Source organism: Peromyscus eremicus, chromosome 13, assembly GCF_949786415.1.
Source record: "Peromyscus eremicus chromosome 13, PerEre_H2_v1, whole genome shotgun sequence".
Classification (NCBI taxonomy): domain Eukaryota; kingdom Metazoa; phylum Chordata; class Mammalia; order Rodentia; family Cricetidae; genus Peromyscus; species Peromyscus eremicus.
The window spans coordinates 13191367-13205449 of record NC_081429.1 but is presented as its reverse complement, the minus strand read 5'-3'; positions in this window follow the sequence as shown (position 1 = coordinate 13205449).

The window sequence follows — 14083 nt, the reverse complement described above, 5'->3', positions numbered from 1 at the left end:
CCGTGTGACTCATCTTAGAGGAGGAGCCCTGCTTATTTCTAAATGTTTGTACTGTTCTAGAAGCAGACTTTATTTGAATATTCTCCCAGGAGAATTCCATTGGGATGGCAGGCGCCTTCATTTTTTTTTTTTTTTAAATTATAAATAGTAACTCTCAATCCAAATACACCTTGCTTTTACCAACCCTTATACACCACCTGGGAATGCAGAAGATTTTAGACATCCATAGAGATGGAGACAGTGAAGTCAGCGGTAATTTTCATTTTAGAATACTATTGTGTATATATTTTTTTTCACTAGTTCTGTCAGGACAGCTCATTTAGAACTAAGAATCTATCTGTCACAGTTTGGATATTGCTTTCTTGATTTTTATATGAGAGCATGGGCATTTGGTAAATGTCAACGAAAGATGCACACAGTGGGAAGCCGCTTCAGGAATCTTATTGCGAGAGTTCACTGGAGAGGAAGCAGAGCATCCAAACAATGTGGTCTACAGAATGGAATAAACAATCCCTATACTTATGCAGGCCTTTAGCATGTGTTTACACATTGCATGCGGAGTTGAGTTTAGCTGTGCTAACTGCTTTGTGAAAAGAAAATCCCCTGAAATTAAATAATCAAAAAAGATAGGTGAATGCTGATTTTATGAAATAAACAGTGATTGAGAGAGAAGAAAAAACCAGCAGGACTCAGCATGAAGCAAATTAATTCATGTTGGAGATTTACTCTCCTGAAGAAATTAAATTGCCCACTTCCTAATCAGTACAGTTCTTGTATATTGTTTCTTTTCCATTCTTCCTAAATTTGCTTCATGTTAGAACTCTTTAATTTTTCACTCTATTATTTTCTTAAATTATAGTTTGAAACTCCAATTCTGTGAGAGGTTCTGTGAAGTTCTACACTCATTTATCATTCCTTTAGTGTGAAAAATAAAATTATTTTCCAATTATTGCATTTATCTCTTTCATTTGCCTGTGCTTCAGAGGGTGATGTAAAATGACTCTGACTCCATTACTGTGTTTTTTTTTCTGCATTGGAATGAGTGGTGACTCAGGATACACATGCGTAGTCATGATACACTTTGTAATATCTGAAGGAAAACTGTCTTAGTGTCCTTTCACGGTGGATGGCTGCTCAATTGCTGCCTCTTTCTATGTTCTCACCCTGTAGCAAGCAGGGGAAAAAAGCACAAAATATTGCTCTCCCAGTTAATTCTGCACACAGAGAAAGATGTCAACACACATTAAAACTGCAACCAGGTTTGAGAAGACACGCAGAACTCTGCAAATGCCAACGTTGTTTGCAGAGCTTGAGGTGCCGGGCTGTCGTATGTTTTTCAATCTGCTTTTTTACTCTTCTGTGTCTTAAAATAAACCGTGTAATTCTGGCTCTTGGCTTTTGAATGCGAGTTATGCCATCAGTCTGCGGTGATTCATTCACTCAGTTATTCTAGGGCTGAATCCTTTGTCCTTTCTATAATAATCACTGTAGCGTCACTTTTGCCTCGAGGAAGCTACTGTGTCCTTTGGAAAGCTGACAAACAGGCCAGAGCAGCAACAAGACTCAAGCACTGGACAATAACAGCTTCTCTCCCACAGGTGCATTGGCAGATGGGAAAATCGGACGGGTGGGCGCCTGTATATTAACTTTAATATCCAATGATGAGTCCAACCCTCCGAGTATGAGGGGTTAAGACATCACCACAGCTGAGTGCTGAAGTAAATAGTACGATGTACTCCAGGAGAGATGAGTAGAAAATCAGTCTCTGAGACAACTGGCACACCCAAGCAGTCTCCTTCTGGAAAAAAAAAAAAAAGTCCTGCATGAAGTGTCTTGAAGAAAGGGACTGGTGTGACACACCTTTCAAGCATTAATCAAACACTTCTTGTAACCATCAGAAGACAAAAGGGCTCTGCTGAATATCTAAACAGCTGAATTAGTGCCAAATGTACAAATTACCAAAGGCGACGGAGAGAGGCCTTTGACTTTGAGTGGAAATTTAATCTTTTACTGCTAGCATGTTTTGAAGATGTCTTAATTACAGAAAAGATCAGAGGCATCTTATGGGATGAGATGGTGGTGACATTAAATCTCCGAGACAGAATGAACTTGACAGGACCTTAGCCTTTGCAATGCCACATCTTGCTACTTTCAAGGTCATCTGGCATTGAAAAGAGAACCAGAAAATGGTCAAATAGAGTAAAAAAAAAGTTTCAAAATAAGCACAGAAATGAATACTTTCAGGGTTGTATATAAGGCAGGTGAGATAACTATGTCTTGCATCTGTGATATATAGATGATGATTTGTAATGAAATCATATTCAGATTGGGCTGCAATAGGTGAAGGACAGAGTACACCCCAATATCTAATATATATTATCTTTAATATATATAGTATGGAAGCTCCAATTTTTCACTGTTTAACACATTATTAATTTGTTACTCTTCCACATAATAGTCTGAAGTAGGGGTTTCAGGCAGGCACAAGTCTTTTCTCTAGATGAGGTTCAGAGACCCCAGGACATTCTGTCTTATGGCTCCATCACCAGGAAGGACCTCAAAGTTTATTACATTGGTTAAAGGAGACAAAAGTTCATGGAGAATAGGCAACTACTTCTTAGGCTAGGTAGTCCAGCAATAACTTAATGCTGTGTAAAAGGAGGCTTATGTGCCATCTGGCAAATGTATTTTTTGAATAGTTGGACAGGGCAAAAAGAGAAGATTTATGAATTAGTTAATTTAAGAAATTAGAACCCGAGTCTTTCCAAGAGAGGCAAGAGATGTGACAGTAAGATTCACTGTTGCTCTTTTCACAATAGCCAGGAAATGGAAGGACCTAAATGTCCTTCATCTGATGACTGGATAAGGAAAATGTGGTATATACACACTATGGAACACTATTCGGCTATAAAGAAAAATGAAATCACATCATTTGCAGTTAAATGGATGGAACTGGAAAAGATCATATTGAATGAGGTCATCCAGACCCAGAAAGACAAACATATGTCCTCAACTTGCATGCACACACATACACACATGTGCACATACATACCTGCATACACACACACACACACACACACACACACACACACACACAGTTACTTCAGTGCCACCAAACACACAAGAAAATGGGATGGAAGGGAAGTTGATTGGAAATAGACAAGGACGGGTTATTGCTTGATTGTAGATACCATGACCTCTTTAGCAAAATCTCAAACACAAAGCCTCTGAAGAATGCCTCTTTAAAATCAGCCACAAAAGCATCCAAGAAAGAAAATGAAGGGCCTGATGATTGACTTTACAGAAACCTTCCAGTTTTCCCTTGGAGGAAAAGTTTAGACCTTGAGGCCCTCTGTGGAGCAGCTTGCTTTGGCAGCTTTATCTGAAGATTTTGATTTTTATCAAGGCCTCAAAAACCAAAGAGCTGGATGTGAGAAAAACCTTTTATAGTTCTTCAGAAGTAAAAATGAGCTTTAAAGGTCTTTTCAAAGTACATGTCTGACACTGCAGAAACTCCCCATTCAAGAGGAGGAACCATGGATTGTGGTGATCTATTGTGTACCTTATTAAACTTGCCTGAGGATGAGAGGACAGAGCTGGCCACTAGATTAGAAACAGAGCCAGGCAGTGGTAGCACACACTTTTAATCCTACCACTTGAGATCTCATGCCTTTGCTTGGGAAGCACACATACCTTTAATCCCAGGAAGTGATTTGGCAGGACACAGAAAGGTGTAAGGCATGAGGAAACAGGAACTCCCTTTCTTTAGGCTGAGGATTTCGTAGAGGTAAGAACTAGTGGCTGGCTGCTCTGCTTCTCTGATCTTTCAGCTTTCACCTTGATATCTGACTCTGGATTTTTTATTAAAAGATCATCTAAGATTCAAACAACAATGGATAATATCAAGCAACAGGCCAGAGAGGCAGGAAACAGATGGCAAAGGCAAAACTCTGGCAGATATACATTTCAAATATGGAAACTGTGTCTCAGTTCCCTCATCTGCAAACCGATATACTACTGATCTCATGGGATTGTGGTAGGGATTAAAAATAGGATTTCAAGCAAGCTGTGTAGCATTTTAATATCTGGCAAAATAGATCTCAAGCGATATAGAAGGACACTATATATTCTTCAAAGGAAAAAAAAATCTATCTGGAGCAGTGACTCTCAACCTTCTAATGCTGCCACCCTTTAGTACAGTTCCTCATGTTGTGGTGACCCCTGGCCATAAGATTAGTTTTGTTGTGACTTCATAACTGTAATTTTGCTACTGTTGTGAATTGTAATATAAATATCTGATATTTGGATAGTCTTAGGTGACCCCTGTGAAAGGATTGTTTGACCCCCAAAGGGTTTACAACCCACAGGTTGAGAACCATTGACCTAAAGGATATTGCAATTCTAAACATCTATGCATCAAACACAAAGGGACTGAAGTTCATAAAATATATATACTACAACAACTAAAATCATATGTCAATCCTCACATAGTGATAGTGGGTGGCTTTAATACCCCACTTTCACCAATAGACAAGGCATGCAGACACAAAGAAAACAGAGAAATGCTGGAGCTACATGACATCATAAACCAAATTTACAGAATATTTCACCCAAACACTAAAGAATATACCTTCTTCTCAGCACCTCATGGAAATTTCTCCAGAATTGGTCACATACTTGGACACAAAGCAAGTCTCAACAGATAGAAGAAAATAGAAATAATACCTTGCATCCTATCAAACCACAGAGTAAAGCTGGATACCAACAACAAAAACAATAGAAACCTTACAAACTCATGGAAACTGAGCAACTTAATATTGAATGAAAAAAGGGTCAAGGCAGGAATTAAGAAAAAAACTAAAAACCTTTTATAATTGAATGAAAATAAAACACAACATACTCAAACTTGTGGGACACAATGAAGGCAGTTCAAAGAGGCAAGTTCAGAGCACTGAGTGCCTGCATTAAAAAAATAAAAACGAGAGATCTCATATTAGGAACTTAACAGCACACCTGAAAGCTCTAGAATAAAAGAAGAAATCATACCTAAAACTAGTAGATGGCAAGAGAAAATCCAACTGAGGGCTGAAATCAAATAGAAATGAACAAAAATTGCAAAGAATCAATGAAATAAAGAGTTCATTCTTTGAGAAAAATCAGTAAGACTGTCAAACAGCCAAACTAAAAACCAGAGAAGATCCAAATTAACAAAATTAAAGAATAAAAGAGGACATTACAACAAAGAGTAAAGAAATCCAGAGAACCATAAAGACATAATTTAAAATCTTACACTCCACCAAATTGGAAAATCAAAATGCATAATTTTATTGATATATACCACCTACTTAAGTTAATCAAGATCAGATAATAAAATTAAATAGACCTGTAACCCCTACTGAAATAGAAACAGTAATTAAAATCTCCCAACCAAAACCAAAACAAAACAAAAGCCCAAAGACAGATGGTTTAATGCAGAATTCTACCAGACTTTCAAAATAGAAACAGAAGGAACATTACCCAAGTTTTTTTTTAAGGAGACTAAAATTATGCTGATACTCAAGCCACATAAAGACCCAACAAAATAAGAGAATTTAACAACAATATCCTTTATGAACATAGGCGCAAAAATTCACAACAAAATACTTACAAAGTAGTACAATAACACATCAAAGAGATTATCCACAATGATCAACTAGGCTTCATCCTGGAGATGCAGGGATGGTTCAACATATGTAAGCCACCACACAAAGAGACTGAAAGACAAATCCATATGATCATGTCATTAAATGCAAAAAAAGCCTTTGACAAAATCTGACACCCTATCATGAAAGAAGTCCTGGAGAGACTAGCAGTTGAAGTTACATACCTTCACATAACAGGAGTGACTAAGAGCAAGCCCACAGCTACCACTGACCTAAATGGAGAGAAACTAAAAGCATTTCCAATAAAGTTAGAAACAAGACAAGGTTGCCTACACTCGCCAGACCTATACAATATGGTACTTGAAGTTTTAGTTAGAGCAGTAAAACAACTGAAAGATATCAAGGGGGATATAAATAGAAAAGGAAGAAATCAAAGTATTGTTATTTGCATATGACATGACTGTATATATAAATGACCTCCAGAATTTCATCCTGAAACTCCTACAGCTGATAAACAATTTCAACAAAGTAGCATGATACAAAATTAACACACAAAAATGAGCAGCCTTCTTATATACAACTGACAAACAGTCTGAGAAAGAAATCAGGAAAACAATAGTTTCATAATAGCCTCAAAAATCATAAAATATCTTGGTGTAACTCTAATCAAGGAAGTGAAATGTTTGTATAATAAAAGCTTTTAAGACATTGAAGAAAGAAATTGAAGATAATGCCATAAGATGGAAAGATCACCCATGCTCACAGATTAGCAGGACTAATGTAGTAAAAATGGCCATGCTACCAAAAGCAATCTACAGATGCAAAACACACACACAAAAACAAAACAACAAAAACCCCAAACCTGAAACCAAATGCAAAGTAGGGAAAACCATAGCATTTGGTTAACAACATGAAAGTACAACCAAAATATCTACAGTCTTAGGTGAGAACATTTTCATAAAATAGAAACGCTTAGTGATTTCTGTAACACGAATCTTGAAGGTCTTATTAATAAACAAAAACAAAAATAAAAACAAAAACAAAAACACGAGAGCCAGATATTGGGATGAATGCTGAAAGATCAGAGAACAGAACAAGCCACAGCTAACCTCACCTCGCCAATTCCTCAGCTGATCTTGTTTCCTCAAACTGGAAGCCTCTGTGTCCTCATCCGAGTGGATCTCAGCTGAACTGCTGCTCAAAAGCCTGAAAGTTTAACAAACTTAGTTCCTGGTCCTCACGCCTTATATACCTTTCTGCTTCCTGCCATCACTTCCTGAGATTAAAGGTGTATGTCACCATGCCTGGCGGTTTCCAGTGTGGCCTTGAACTCACAGAGATCCAGATGGATCTCTGCCTTTCAAGTGATAGGATTAAAGTTGTGTGTGCCACCATTTTCTGGCCTCTATGCCTGTCTAGTGGCTGTTCTGTTCTCTGACCACAGATAAGTTTATTAGGGTGCACAATATATTGGGGGACACGAATGTCACCACAGATTTCTTAAGATATACACCTACTCTGTCAAGAATGAAATTTTTGTGCAGCTAGTGAGATGGCTCGGTGGTTAAGAGTGCTTGTTGCAATCTCTGCTTGCAGTGGTTCCAACGCAGAGATCCATGACCAGGCCCCAGGTGGAGCTCCGGGAGTCCAATCGATGAGAGAAAGGAGGGACTATGTGAGCAAGACATATTGAGACCATGATTGGAAAAAGCACAGGGACAAATAGCCAAACTAGCGGAAACCCATGAACTATGAACCAATAGCTGAAGAGACCCCATGGAACTGGAGCAGGCCCTCTGGATAAGTGAGACAGTCCATTAGCTTGAACTGTTTAGGAGGCCCCCAGGCAGTGGGACCAGGACCTGTCCTTAGTACATGAGCTGGCTTTTTCGAGCCTGGGGCCTATGTTGGGACACTTTGCTCAGCCTGGGTGAAGGGAGGAGGGGACTGGACCTGCCTTGACTGAATCTACCAGGCTGAGCTGAATCCCTGGGGGAGTCTTTGTCCTGGAGGAGATGAGAATAGGGGGTGAATTGAGGGGAAGGGGGTCAGAGGAGGGAGGACAGGGGAATCAATGGCTGATATGTAAAATTAAATTAATTATAAAATTTAAAAAAAAAGAAAGAAAATGGTCCCCATAGACTCATATATTTGAATTCTTGCTCCCTAGTTGGTGGAACTTTTTGGGAAGGATTAGGAGGTGTGGACTTGCTGGAGGAGGTGTGTTACTGGGGGGTGGGCTTTGAGGTTTCAAAATCCCATGCACTGCACAGTGTCTCTCTTTCTGTCTTGTATTTGTGGATCAAGATGTAAGCTCACAGCCACTGTCCCGTCACTGCTCCTGCCTGCCTGCTGCCATGTTCTCCACCATGATGGTCATGGACTCTAACCCTGTGAAAATGTAAGCAAGCCCCCAATAGAATCTTCCTTTTCTAAGTTGCCTTGGTTGTGGTGTCTTCTCCTGGCATTAGAAAAGTCGTTAAGACACTGCTCTTCTAGAGGGCCCGAGCTGGTTCCTAACACTCAGGACAGGGAGACCGCAATGGTTCATAACTCCAGCTCCAGGGGATTCCACAACCTCTCCTATACTCTGCTGGCCCTGCACCCATGGGCACAAGCCCATACATAGACCTACACACATACACATAATTAAAACTAAAGGTAATTCTTTAAAAAAAAAAAGAATGTAATTTTGAAAAATCTGCCTATCTCTGTATCTACTGGGACCATGTCACACTAGAATTATTAGTACATTAAGAAGGGAGCATGCTAGTAGAATCTGAAATTTATTTCACAATTGCTGAGAAAAACTCACGGTGTGAGAGGGCTTCTTTTGGTTTTGCTTTGTTTTTTGGTTGGTTGATTATCTATAACTATGTTGTATGATTTTAGTATACAGCTACTGTGTAAGAAGGGGCGGGGCATATACACCATGACAGTTTTCCTTCTATCTTTGCCCCACCTGCATATCACTTACTTCAGGCATAGCAATCCTTAGAGAACCAAGTCCAAGTGGTGTTAGCAGGCTTTGCTTCTTCCCACAAGGTGTAGACTTGTGATTGACTGTGGTTTTCGGTAGTGGTCTCCCTCTGTTGCAAAGAGAAGTTTCCTTGAGGAGAGACTACACTCCTCTGTGGGTATAAGGACAAATGCTTACAGATTGTGGCTAAGGATTATGCTAGCCTTAGGCTCAGGAAACATTGCAGAAGAGAGTGCAGAAAGATTTTAGAGTCAGAGCATCAGGGAGTTTGCTGTCAGATTGTGTCTCCTATTAATATTAGATGTTACACCCATAAAGTTTCACCAACATGACTGCCTAAGCACGCACTCAACAAGAATGACACCAATGTATATATCAGACTAGATAGGGAAAAGCCCACAAGACCTGAACTCTAGTCCAAGAACTATAAGTAACTAAGGAAAGCTGGGAGCAGAAGAGGAGGCCTTCCCCTGGAAGCATGCTAACTGGTTGTATAGAACAGTGCCAAACGGTCAGCCCAGAATACATTCACACAAGTGATATCATACAGACTCAGAAGGTTATAGTTAGGAATTTGTAGGTACATATGTGCATGTGTGCATGTCTGCACATATAGGTACACACACATAAATACATATATACACACACACATATATATACATATATATATATACACATATGTATATGCATGCAATAACAACTAGTGAAAAAAAAAGGCCATAAATTTGAGGGAGAGTACGAGAAGTACATGGGAGTGTTTGGAGGGAGGAAAAGGAAGGGATAAATGTAATTATATTATAATCTCAAAAATTAAAAAAAATATTTAAAGAAGATCATTGAGGGCAACTGTTACATAAAAATCTAGTAATTGATAAACTCTGAATTATGACTGACAAGAGTATTCATTTTGTATTCACTATTTTGTTCGTTTTGCAATAGATTATATCGTAAAACCCTCGATTATTCTTAATGACCATGTAATGCACATCATAACAAATGTTGGTTCTGTCCTTGACAACTCTAGTGTGAAGGCAATTTTGACGATCTCATTCCACTTCACAAAGGCTCCTGGTTCAAGGATAAATCTTGCCTTGTGGATAGGTGGAATTCTGGCTGCTGCTACCTCATAGAAAGTGAATCCCTTTCTTGTTCAGTGTGGAGGGCAGCATTGTATGTAGGTCAGCGTTCAAAATGCTATATAAAGTTGGGAGGACAATGGAGAATCCACCTCCCACCCATGCTAGGGTTTCCATGTTATCTTCAAACAATGTCACTAAATAAAAATCTCACCACTTACAAGTGACTTTGTGATAAAGCAAGCTGGAAACAAACACTTTATCTTTGTTCCTGTGGTTATTTGTTACCAGCCTGCAGAGAGGTATTCATTTTTTAGAAATCACTTACAGCTCTAAAAGCCTTATGGCCTTCTCCTCTAGGTTCTTCAGAAAATTCCTCTTTCAGAACACAAAAGCTACAACAAAGCTTTTTCTTCCCTCTGTAAAACACTGTTTTAAAAAGTAATCTGCCAAAATAATTCTTAAAACAATCAGGGCTTCAATGAGAATACTGAGTAAACAGTTGCAATCTGTCTAGAACCATGACTTAATTTTCTGGTACAATATTATGAGGGCAGCCTTGCCACAACATCTGTGGGTCCTTTGATTTCTAGGGTTGATATAACCATATTTTTAGTTCACAAAAACCTCTTAAATTTCCAAGTCTAGAATTCATGGTGTGGGTAACATGGTGATTAATGGGAGTAAATTTAATTTTCCCTACATAATACATCCTTGGAAGCAGACCTTTGTATGAAATGAAGTATTTAATCCAATATACAGAAAATTCTTGATTTCTTTTAAATTAGCCATACCCATTTTCTACACTCATTGGATCTGTATTTATTTGCTGAAGTTTGTCAGTCAGATGTTTGTATGTGTCAGCTCCAAGGGAGCACTCCCTGGAGCCCCAATAGTGTTCCATTCACATTTAGGGTAGCAGGTCTATGGACCTCCACTTCACAGAGAGCACTCTGAGAACTGGTGGGCTGAGAGCAAAGATTTGACATGGCACGAAGTGTAGATTGAGATAGCCTAGATGAAGAAGAGAATGAATGATTGGGAATGATAAAATTTCATGTGAATTTTAATGGGATTTGATTGATGGATAGGTAGATTCAGTCATTCATTCACTAAATCAATATTATTAATGTACTTCCTATGTGTTAGCACATGAGGAAAACTTACAACTTCACTGTAAATTAAGAAGCTAGATTTTCCATAATATCGATTGTAAAGGACTAAAATTTATAAGTCATCTCCAAAGCATGGCAGACCTAAATGTGGAATTAAACTTGAGGATTTGCATTCTAGCTATCCTTCCATTCACCCTTGGTCTTGATTTTCTTCTTCCAAATGCCACATGGATGATTACAAATTTAAACTTTCCCTTCTCATTACTTGTGATACATAGGACAGGAATATGTGTGTGTGTGTGTGTGTGTGTGTGTGTGTGTGTGTGTGTGTGTGTGTGTGTTGGTGGGTTCTTTGAAGAATGTGTTGACATACAGGGAGCAAAGTTATATGATGAAGTAAGCCTTTAACACTCTTAGAAAGACAGGGAAATCATCTGGGACATTTCTGTTCTTACCTTTTCTTCGAGGCAAGTAAGCAATCTATCCTGGGCATGCATGAGATAATTGTTCTGGAAGATCAGAACATTGCAGTGTGTACTGTAGCATTCAACAATACTGTATGCTTTGGTAAACTGTAATTGTAAAATATATATTGTAACCAGAAACCAAGTACTTGGCACCTGGACTTAGGCAATAATATTGATTTGAAGGATGGATGAAGTAAGAAAGGAAGTGGTTCCTCAGAATGGTTATGAATTTAACCTGTTGGCTATATCCTACAACTCTTTGTGCTTGCTTCTAGGTCACTCCAGCATCATTCCTTGCTTCTAGGTTCCTTCCAGCATCATTAATTTTGTCTAAACTCTCTACTTAAAAGAAGGAGCTTATGTTTGTCAGAGTGTAGTCATACTATGTCTTAGTTAGGGTTACTTTTGCTGTAATGAAACACCATGACCGAAAGAAACTTGAGGAGGAAGATTTACCTCACTCACAGTTCCATATAACAGTTCATCATAAAAAGCAGTGAGGACAGGAACCTGGAGGCAAGAGCTGATGCAGAGGCCATGGAGGAGTGCTGCTTATTGGCATGCTTCTTTTTTGGTGGTAGGAAGGGCCAGGTGTAAAAACTTATCCTTCACCCTAGAAAGAATATCTTTGCATGCTCCACACCCTGAGACTCCTAAGAATTTCACTAAGGTAGAAGGCCCTTGAACTTTGGATGGATGTTATTTCCCATTCTCTGATGCACATATGTTATCTGTGGAAGATGTAGATGATCAAGATCCTTTTGAACTAAATTAATAGATCCCAGAGGTAAAAGTGTATGTAGTTACTCTTGTAAAAGGCCACAGATCTTTTACAGAGCCCTCTGGCGAAGGGCTGGGGAAAGGCTAATAGTAAAACTAGTTATTTTATTAAGGACCTTCCCCAGGGGAACCTGACCATTCCTTCATTCAAGGGGTTCTGGGTCTACAAACTGGCTCAAGTCTGGAAATTTATTCATGGGCCAAGAGTTCCTTTTGCTACAATCCAAAGGAGGTGTTCTTTCATTTGTTTGAGAATATTTCTCCTCATACAGATCAAACAAAACAATAGCAAACTTTTTATCTATTTTATGCCCAGAAACAATGTGATTGACTAGTTGATATCAAAGGTCCATAAAGGTAATTTTTTCCATAAAAATCACTTTAACTGTGCTACCCATTATGGGTCAGGCAATTATGGACATTGCTTTGCCTTTCTGCCTATTAGGATAAATATGACTACCTTGCCATTGGCAATTTATTGCTACCACCTGCCCCCTGCAACTTCAAGACCCAATTAAACCCATTGCATTTATTCACCCAACTGAGCAGTAGCATCTCTGACCCTAAAGTCTGGCTCAAGGAAAAGGGTGACAGTAAAGGGTGCCCCTCTCGTCATTTTGTGTCTTATAGGATTAGTGGAGGGCACATCCTCTGGGCCTTTAAGAGGTGATATATGCTTTGAACCAGCATCCAATATATGGTACAGTTTCTCTCACAGCCAGGATCCATGGGTCTAGGAACCAAGGGGTAGAAAATGGAATATTCCCACTCACTATCACCCTTAGTGACTCACTAGGAAAATTTTTGCTTTCTGTTCCCACTACCTTAAATGCTACTGGCCTAGAAGTTTTGGTTCCAGGGGGTAGGGGTAGGGCATTGCTCCTTCCAAGAGCCACAACAAGCATTCCATTGAACTGGAAGCTCAGACCTCCCTCTGGCCACTTTGGGCCTCTGATGCCCTTAAGCCAAATGGCTAAGAAAGGAATAACAGTGTTAGGAGGGGTGATTGGTCTAGATTACCATGGGAAAATTGGATTGCTTTTTCACACTGGAGATAAGAAAGATTATGTCTGTAGTGCAAGAGATCCTTTTGGGTGTCTCTGCTACCATGTCCCGTGATTGAAGTCAATGGGAAACTATAATAACCTAATTCAGGCAGGATGACAAAGAGCACAGACCCTTCAGGAATGGAAGTATGGGTCATACCTCCAGGAAAAGAGCCAAGACCTGCAGAGGTGCTTGCTGAGGATGGAGGGAATACTGAATGGGTAGTAGAGGAAGGTAGTTAATAAATACCAGTTAAAGCTTCATGACTAGTTGCAGAAATGAGGATTATAATTGAAACAAGTCTTTCTGTCATAATTTTTTAAAGAATGTGTTGCACAGATGTTCTCTTTCCTCAATTTCTTTATCATGTAATATAGTATCAGTTTATAATACATATGAATTTGTACAAAGGATAGTTCTATCATTTTAGGTGTTATTATGGCCTAGTTAAATATATAATGCATTTATGCTTGTCCATGGGATACTTATATCTTGTTAGGTATAATTATGGCCTGGCTATTATTTTCATTTGAAAATCAAGTAAGACATAAGGAGATATGATTTTATGTCAAGTTAACAAGGGGTGAACTTGTGATGGCTATTTTTGGTTGTTAACTTGACTGCATCCAGAATTAACTAAGACCCCAAGTGGCTGGGTGCACCTGTGAAGGAATTTTTCTTCATTAAATCATTTGAAGTGGGAAGACACACTTTGAATCTGGACTTTTGAGATGGGAAGATACACCTTTATCCAGATCTTTTGAGTTAGGAAGATCTACTTTTAATCTGTGCTCCACTTTCTGGTGGTAGTCTATATAAAGGACATGAAAGAAGGAAGCTCTCTTCTCTCTGTCTGCCTTTTGTCACTCTGGTTGGCAAGGCCATTCCTTCACTGGTCTACTTCAGGATTCTGGCTGAAGATCAGTCGAGACATCCAACCTTGTGGACTGAAAAACTACTGGATTCTTGAACCTTC